Genomic DNA, 8,665 nt, shown 5'->3' with positions numbered 1-8,665 from the left:
CGAGTCCCCCAGCCAAGGGCAGTTTGCTGCAACATGGCCTGCCTGGCCACATTTAGAACATGTCATTACGTTGGCTATTGCGGCATGAACAGCCGCCTGAATTGGGGTCAGATGCTCTTCCTTTGCAACATGCTTAACCATGTCTGCAATACTTGCCGCCATCGGCAATGATCGCAGGATTTCTTTGGTTGCCGAATTGCATTGTTGGCGTAAACATTCCGCTACGACCGGGCTTTTTGCCTCTGTGGGCAGGGACGAAGAGTCGACCGCTGTCTGAAGGCGATCTACAAATCGTGTAAAGCTCTCGCTTTCACTTTGCTTTATTGAGGACCATGGTGATGGTCTGGCAACAACTCTACAGGCTGTGCGAATAGCTTCTCTGGCCGCACGAGTAGTTTTCATAACCTCATGGGCCCGAAGGCCTTGGGCCTGTGCCTTGGGCGTTATCATTGTTGGATCTTTACCCATTAACCGCTGCAGGCTGGAGCCGTGTAATGGATGATTTGCCCCAGTTACTTGGGCTAAATACTTTGTACAGTTGTCTTCCCATTCTTGTCTGAAAACGATCATCCCTGCTCCATCAAAGATTAGCCTACAAGTTTGTTTTATATCAAATGGGAGCATATCGTCCCCCCCGAAGATACCATCTATGAGGGTTGAAACCATGGCAGAATTAATCCCTTTATCCGCAACTGCCTTAACAATCGTTTGCACATCCTTAGGGTTTATCGGCGAGTAGACCCTCTGTCCTGCCTCCGTCACCCGGACTGGGAACGCTAGCGCGGCCGATGCGGCCCACTCGGCACACGCGATCTTTATTTCCCTCCAGTCCGTGAGAGGAGTTTCTTCCTTTCATGGTTTTTGTTTAATTCGAATGGGAATATTTTGGCTTTTAGTTCTTTGGTTCTTAATTCTGTTTACCTTCTTTTTCTCCTTTCTTAAGTTTGAATCAGTTGTGAGCCACTCGTCCTCACTAGTGTCCGAGCCGGAGCCAGAGCCGGAGCCAGAGTCAGAGCTGGAACTCGACTGACTGGTCACTTCCGGGCTCCGGTACTTTTTAGTTGGGCTCCGGCCCCGCCTACTCCCCTTGCGGGCGGGCTCTTCTCCCCTCCTTGGCTCGCCCCGCCTCCTACTCACGGAGGCGCGTTTTTTCAAACGGCCGCTCTGATCGGTTCTCAGCGCCTCACTCGGGCCTCCCTCACCTGACCGGTCACCCCCACCGCTTTTCTCCTTCTTGTTGTCCTCCCCCACCTGCTTATCTAGCGGTTCCCGTCTGTTCCCGCCGGGAGCATCCTCGCCCCGCCCTTCTCCTTGAGGCTCAGCGCCATTTTGGGGGGCATAGGGCGGTGGTCTGACCCAGGTGTCTCCATGGTCTGACTTCTTTTCGATATTTCTGGCTTCCTCGGCTAGCTCGCTCCAAACAGATTTCGGCTGTTTTTGCTCCTCTGTAAGTGGGACGGGGTTCAGGGATTGAGGGGGCGTATCGCTCTCATGCTGACCTTTAGGCTCAGCAGAATTGCCATCATCTGGGGGGTGCAGAGTCTGTGCAGCTGCCCCGACTCCCTTTTTCGGGGTGGCCAACAAACAGTCCTGTACCGCCGCCCAGGTCTCCTGCTCTTTCATAGCTTTCTGCAACGCCTGTACAACTTTTCCCCAAGCCTTAAGGTTTTTCCCACGACCCGAAGACATCGTCTCCTCGGCTAACGCCTTGGTACATTTGTCCCACACATCAGAGTGGAGAATATCCACCGGCTGGTCTATAACCTTAATTTTTAAAAGCCTCGCAACAGCGAGAGTAAAATCTTTTGGCTTACAATCAATCCCCCAATATTTATGTAATTGCGACACGACCTTCACAAGGGCTTCCATCCTCCTTGTTCGTCCGGGAGCGTCCTCCCCGCCGGGCTGGTCCTGCCGCTCCGGCCGCCGTTCACCCGTCCAGGCGATGCTCCTGAGTTTCGGCACCACTTGTTGCCGCTCAAGCGGCGTGGCGACCTGGTTCAGGAATGGCACGGCGACCACCCCCAGGCCGCTCGGGGCATCAGCACGCTGACACCAGTGTGGTAGACAGCAAATGGCGTTTATTGATGGGTAGCAAGGTGTTATATAGCTAAGGTTTACAACGTCACATCCGTCTGCTTACATCATAAACTAACACTATTGGCTATTAGGGGCTCTACCTTTCCGTACAGCGTGGTATCTTCCGGCCGCCGGACCCTAACTATCTGTAACAGTGTAGTAATCTGCAACACGCAGCATGAATCTTGGCTCAGCATAACACTTCCCTTTGCATGTACTTTCCAGCCTGACTGCAAATGGGGCTCTGCGCTTCCTCCAAATCCTAACTCCATACTAGCACTAATGGGCAACTGCAGCATTTCGGCCGAAAAACACCACCGACCCTGTTTCTCACTCCAACCACAAAGTGTGCACAGCTTGAGTCTTGACACAGCATCTCACTTCCCTTGGCATGCCCTTTGCAGCCTCACTCCAAACGGAGCTCTGCACTTCCTCCATCCCCTAACTCCATACTAGCACTAATGGGCAACTAGAGCATTTCGGAAGAAAAATGACAACAACCCTGTTTCTCACCCGAACCACAAAGAGTGCACAGCATGAGTCTTGGCACAGCAGAACACTTCCCTTTTTCACTCCAACCACAAAAGTTGCCAGGCATGACTATTTGCGCTGCTTCACACTTCCCTTAGGCATGCCCTTTGCATGGGGCTCTTGCTTCTGCATGCCAAGGGAAGTTTGAAACTGTGCCAAGACTTATGCCTCGCAAAATTTGTGGTTGGGACGAGAACCAGGTTTGTTGGTGTTTTCCTGCCGAAAGAAATGCTGGAAGTGTGCTTTAGTGATAGCATGGAGTTCGGAGATCTCCGGAAGAAGCTTCGGAAGAAGCGCAGGGCACTATTTGGAGTGAGGCTGCAAAGAGCATGCCAAGGGAAGTGTTCTGCTGTGCCAAGACTCTTGCTGGGTACAGTTTGTGGTTAGGGTGACCAATAGGGTTTTTCATGTTTTGCTGAAGGAGATCGACCCAGATTACAAGATACAGACTCAATGTGAGTTTTCCATCTTGCTCTATTTATTAACCGAGGTATGCAAACATTTATACCCTACAGGTATCCAGAGGCTCTCCCAAGCTCACAGGATTGGATGCTGGCCGTTGCTTAGCAGATTGCTAGACTGCATTTGCATGGCCCAGTCACAAGCTCCCTTCCTTAACTGGTACGGGCAAGATTCCGCAAGTTGCTTGCTTAGAAACAGCGGCTTCCTTATTCCATCTTGGTCAAGGACAGGTCATTGCCACCTCCCTGTACATTACTTGACAAGCTGCGGGTTGTACATCCCAAGATGTCCCCCATCAGCCAGCCACTCTTCCAAAATTCCCCCCCCTTTTTTTTTCTTTTGCAGCAACCAAGCCTTGTTAGTGAGTGAAAACATCATGCATTTGATACAAGAAAACGCGCAGCTAAGGATTCATAACACAAATAGCAATACAAGCAAGAATGTTAAACCTGTCTTTAGTAATGAGCATGGCCAGCCCCCAAGCTCAAGCCAGTCTGATAGCCCATTGAGACCAAAGAGGTCGATGTCCTTTTGGGTCTTCTGGGTGTGCTCCGTCAACTGTTGGATCTGCTGGTGGATTACCTTAGAATGGTCTTGTGGATCCATGCAGCACATCCCGTCGAAGTCTTCACAACCGCGCCCGTGGGCCAGTAGCAGGAAATCTATGGCTGCTCTATTCATCCAGTACATTTTTGCAACACTGCCTAGCTACATGCGTAGTTACATTGTTATTGGTTACACACAGCTGTCGTCGTGTTGCACCTTGCGAAAGAACGGACTCAGTCTGGGATGCAGAGTGAGACAACTTTATTCTCAAACCCACTTCTTTTATACTCTCTTAACACAAGTGTTGCAAAGATTACAATCAATCAGCATCTTGCCAGCCGTGCAGTTGTGGTTATCTTCGTTTCCTTGCTTTGTTCCTCATCTGCTGACAAGACATTCCACATGCTGTTGTTGTCCTCCTCCTTTTCCTGCTTTGCTCCTTGCTGATAAGACATTCGTCCTTGTGGTCAATCGTCCACTACCAAGGCATTCAGCACTTCCGTCTCCAAAGCGAGCCTCCACATCTCCCCCTTCTTTATTTGTTTGTGGTATTGCCATAGCTGTTTTTAGCTGAACAGCCATAACTTGGCTAAAGGATCAATCAATCAAGCACTGAACACATAATAAGAAACAAGGCAGATACACTAACAATAAATGAAATACAGTTAGTACAACATATAGGTAGTGCAAATGAACAAAATACAGTTAATACAATAATTAGAAACTTTGCGTTAATATGGCTAAGCAAAAGATTGTTTAGTTTGTTGCATTTACTCCCATGGTTTGATTCCAACAAGCATAACAGTGTCCTTTTCCCAAGGTCGCTCCACCAACACTCTCGAGTCTGTCCTTGAGATTCCCAGATCTCCCCCTTCTTTATTTATGAAGAATGCTTGTTTCAAGGCACGGTCTATTAAACACTGAATTGTTTTTAACAAACATGGGATACAAATTAAAAGGCAAACAAAGATTATCAGGCACATCAAACCTATTTGCAATGTTCCCTTAATCCACGCAGCTAATCCTAAATTCCCCAAAAGATTCCCAAAAATATTGAAACCATTGCCTTGACATAACTTCTGCACTCCTTTTTGTAAATTTTCCATGCTTTTATGGATGGATTCCAAATGGTCAGATAAATTATACTTCTTTCCATTTGGCCCATCCATCTGTATAGTTAAGATACACACAATAATCCATTTTTACTGATCCTAACAAATCTAGCTCTTGGGGCTCTATATTCATTTTTGGAAACCATGGGACCCAATTATTCCACTTATCAACTATGTCAGTTGCTTTATCACTTATATATGGACGCCTTTCGAGGGGAACCTGCCAATCATCAACAGGTTGTCCTACCAGACAGGTTACAAAAGGATTTCCTGGACTAGATAATGACAAACACAACGTGTCCTGTTCCGTTTGATTGGCCAGAGTTACCCATATGTTAGTTTTAGGCTGGGGTGGCATCCACTGCGGTGTGGGTGATGTCATGGTGCAGATGATGATGATGATTGTGATAAAAAAGGCTTGATCCATCGAGCAGGTACCCTTCTTGGCCCTGAGCCTGTAGAAACACAAGCATATCCTCTACCCCAGGTTATTAAAGGAAAAGGCCCTTCCCACTGATTCGTCTGTGGGTTTTTGGCTACAACCTGGGCTTTTTCCTGAACTTTGTGTTGTCTGTGTGAATCAAAATGTCGGTATATAGGGGGTCCCTCTTCTGTCCAGTGATTTAAAAAATTCAACACATAGCAAGCTTTTGCTATGCGTTCCTGTGGGGATAACCCTACGCTCCCCTTTTTTTGTTTTTGTAGCATATTCTTAAGGGTGCCATGTGTACGCTCAATAATCGCTTGGCCTGTGGGTGAATGGGGGATACCAGTGATGTGTTGGATTCCCCATTGTTGAAAGAATATTTGCGGTTTTTGTGCTATATAAGCTGGACCATTGTCAGTTTTTATAGTTTTTGGCACTCCCAACATTGCAAAGGCCATCATAAAGTGTCGACATACATCTTTGGCCTTCTCACCTGTATGTACAGAAGCATAGATACAGGATGAGAAGGTATCAAGAGAAACATGCACATATTTAAATCTGCCAAATTCAGGGATATGAGTTACATCTGATTGCCAAATTTCAAGCGCAGAAAGACCGCGAGGGTTTACTCCAATGGATGGTACTGGTAAAATGCGTTGGCAGTCTGGGCATGACTGTATGATTTGTCTAGCTTGTTCCTGAGTCAATTGGAACGACCTCCGTAACGCTTTTGCATTTTGGTGATAAAAGTCATGTGACAAACGTGCTTGTGCAAAGTGATCTGGTAGAACTACAGCTCCTGCAAGGCTGTCTGCTTCAGCATTACCTTCGCTAATAGGTCCAGGCAGCGAGGTGTGCGAGCGTACATGTTGGATAAAGTACGGATAAATCCTTCTGTTTAATAGCCATCTGAGCTTCCAGAGAAGCGCAAAGAGGGTCTCGTTTGAAAACTCTTTTAAAAAGGAGTGTTCTAATCTAGAGACTAACCCTGCGACATAGGCAGAGTCTGTTATAATGTTAACTGCAGAGGGCCATCGCGTAAAGACGCGGACGACCGCTGATAATTCCACTATTTGTGGTGAGCCTGTGACAACATGTACGTCGCTCTCCCAATGCCCTTCATCATTTTTCCAGACTACAACTGCACGCCCTGTCCTACCTGAGCCATCAGTAAATACTGTAAGAGCATCAGGTATTGGCATAAGGCTCAAATAGGAAACCGGTAATAGAGAAAGAGAGTTAAAAGACTGTATGATTTTATGTCCTGGAAAGTGGATACTTATTTGTCCTGGATAATCTGCCAAGGCACACTGAAAAACAAAAGACTGGTGAGTCAGAAAGGTTAATTGTTTTGTACTGAGCGGTAAATAAATAATATCAGGCTCTGTGCCATCTAGAAACATCAAACGCTCTCTTCCTTTTTGAATAACCATCGCGATCATATCAATAGCAGTTGTGACAGTTTTTGCCAAAATTATGAGGTAGAAACACCCGCTCTAAGATTATTAACGGACATGCATCCTGTGGTATCCATTGTGCTAATAGGCCATAAGGTTGGAAGCTAGAATAAAAAACAAAAAGACTGACAGGATAGTTCTGCTTTCGTCTGTGAACAGTCTGAGTGGCTAATTTGTTCACAACTTTGTCAAGTGCAGCTTGTGCAGGAGGGGTAAGCTTCCTTGGGGATGTCAAACTCGTATCTCCTTCTAAAAGCTTAAATAGAGGATGAAATTCCTCCGTGGAAATCCCTAGGGAGGGACGGATCCAGTTAATGGTTCCCAAAAGTTTTTGAAGACCATTTAAAGTTTTTATGTCTGTTTTTAGAGTCAATAATTGTGGTCGAATTTGATGATCAGAAATTCTCCATCCTAAATATCGCCAAGGCGGAGTTTGCTGTACTTTATCTTCTGCAATTTGTAATCCTGCAGCCAATGCTGCTCGCGTAATCTGACGCAGAGCCTCTTGTGCTGTTTCCTTGTTTGCTCTGCAGCAATCAATATGTCATCCATATAGTGATAGATGAGGACGTTGTTGAAACACTTCCGTACTGGACTTAAGACTGCTGCCACAAATTGTTGACATAATGTAGGACTATTTTTCATGCCTTGTGGCAAAACTTTCCAATGATATCTGTTATGGGGTTCCATAGCATTGATGGAAGGTACAGAAAATGCAAACCGAGGTGCATCCTGTGGTGCAAGTGGAATGGTAAAGAAACAGTCTTTCAAATCTATTACGATCAAAGTCCATGTTTGAGGTAACATCGCTGGAGAAGGGAGTCCAGGCTGTAAGGCTCCCATATCTTCAATGACCTCATTGATTTTTCTAAGGTCATGTAACAATCTCCAGGAATTATTTTTCTTTTGAATTACAAAAACTGGTGTATTCCAGGGGCTTGTAGTAGGAACTATATGTCCAGCTTGCAATTGTTCCTCTACTAACTTGTGTAACTGCAGCAGTTTATTTTGTGGAAGGGGCCACTGATCCACCCATACCGGCTTGTCTGTTTTCCAGATCAAGGGTTGGACCTGCTGCTGGATAGTAGCCCCTAAGAAAAATCCGTACTTAACTGCATGCCCCACTGACTCAAACAGTCTCTCCCCCATAGGGCAACGGATCCAGGCAATATAAATGGTCTAATGGTTGGGGTTCTTCCTTCCGGACCAATAATATTTATCAGGCTTTCGCTTTGCATTGGGGTACTCTGCCCACCAATTCCCGAAAGCGATGTATGCGCATTCACCAGGGGTAAACTGTTTGGCCATTGCGAGGCAGTGATGACTGTAACGTCCGCTCCGCTATCTAAAATTCCTTGTGCATTAAACTTTATCACTCCTGATTGTAGTATACAGGATATCTGTGGGCGGTTCATAGTTATCTGTTGAGTCCAGAAAATCTCTGGTTGTCCCGTGGACCCAAAAGAGCCTATGCCGCGTTTAGTTTTTGCAGCATTTGGTGTCTGTGGTAAAAAGTATACTAGTTGTGCTATTCGGCTCCCCGCTGGCACAGTACAGGGTGGTATCGGAGTCCATACCATTATCTTTATTTCTCCTTTGAAATCTGCATTGATAACTGCAGGCAACACAAACAGCCCTTGTCTTGTTGTTGAAGATCACCCAATTAACAGTGCTGCTATTCCTCGCCGCAGGGGGCCATGGACACCAGTTGGAATTAGCACAACTAGATGTATCAGTAATTAGCACTTCTATTGTGGTGGCCAGGTCCACCCCGGCGCTGCCGCTTGTGCTGGCGCACAGGTGGCCACTGCTTCCCAGTGAGGCCGCTCTGAGGGGTGATTTGTTGTCACAGCACAACCCCTCGCCGCGCTGTGCTTGAAGTTTCCCGAAGGGGCTAATGGTTGACCTTCCTTATCAAATTTTGATCGACACTGATTAGCATAGTGTCGTCCTTTGTGACAGCGCGGACATATTCCAGGCGCTCCTCTGTTTACTTGCCTTTTTGGACAGTATTTACGGATATGACCAAATTGGCCACAAGCAAAGCATGG

At 46.6% G+C, this 8,665-nt stretch overlaps 1 pseudogene; it reads right to left on the bottom strand.

Annotated features, from left to right (window-relative positions):
- Positions 1–359: 359 nt before the first annotated feature.
- On the bottom strand, positions 360–3,762 carry LOC148592804 (uncharacterized; annotated as a pseudogene).
- Between the last annotated feature and the right edge of the window lie 4,903 nt (positions 3,763–8,665).

The sequence above is a fragment of the Tinamus guttatus genome, unplaced genomic scaffold (genome assembly GCF_059628265.1).
Source record: "Tinamus guttatus ecotype Peru unplaced genomic scaffold, ASM5962826v1 Tinamus_guttatus_pri_ptg000521l, whole genome shotgun sequence".
In the NCBI taxonomy this organism is placed as follows: Eukaryota; Metazoa; Chordata; class Aves; order Tinamiformes; family Tinamidae; genus Tinamus; species Tinamus guttatus.
Note: the sequence above shows the minus strand (reverse complement) of the source record. Positions and strands in the feature narration are given on the sequence as shown.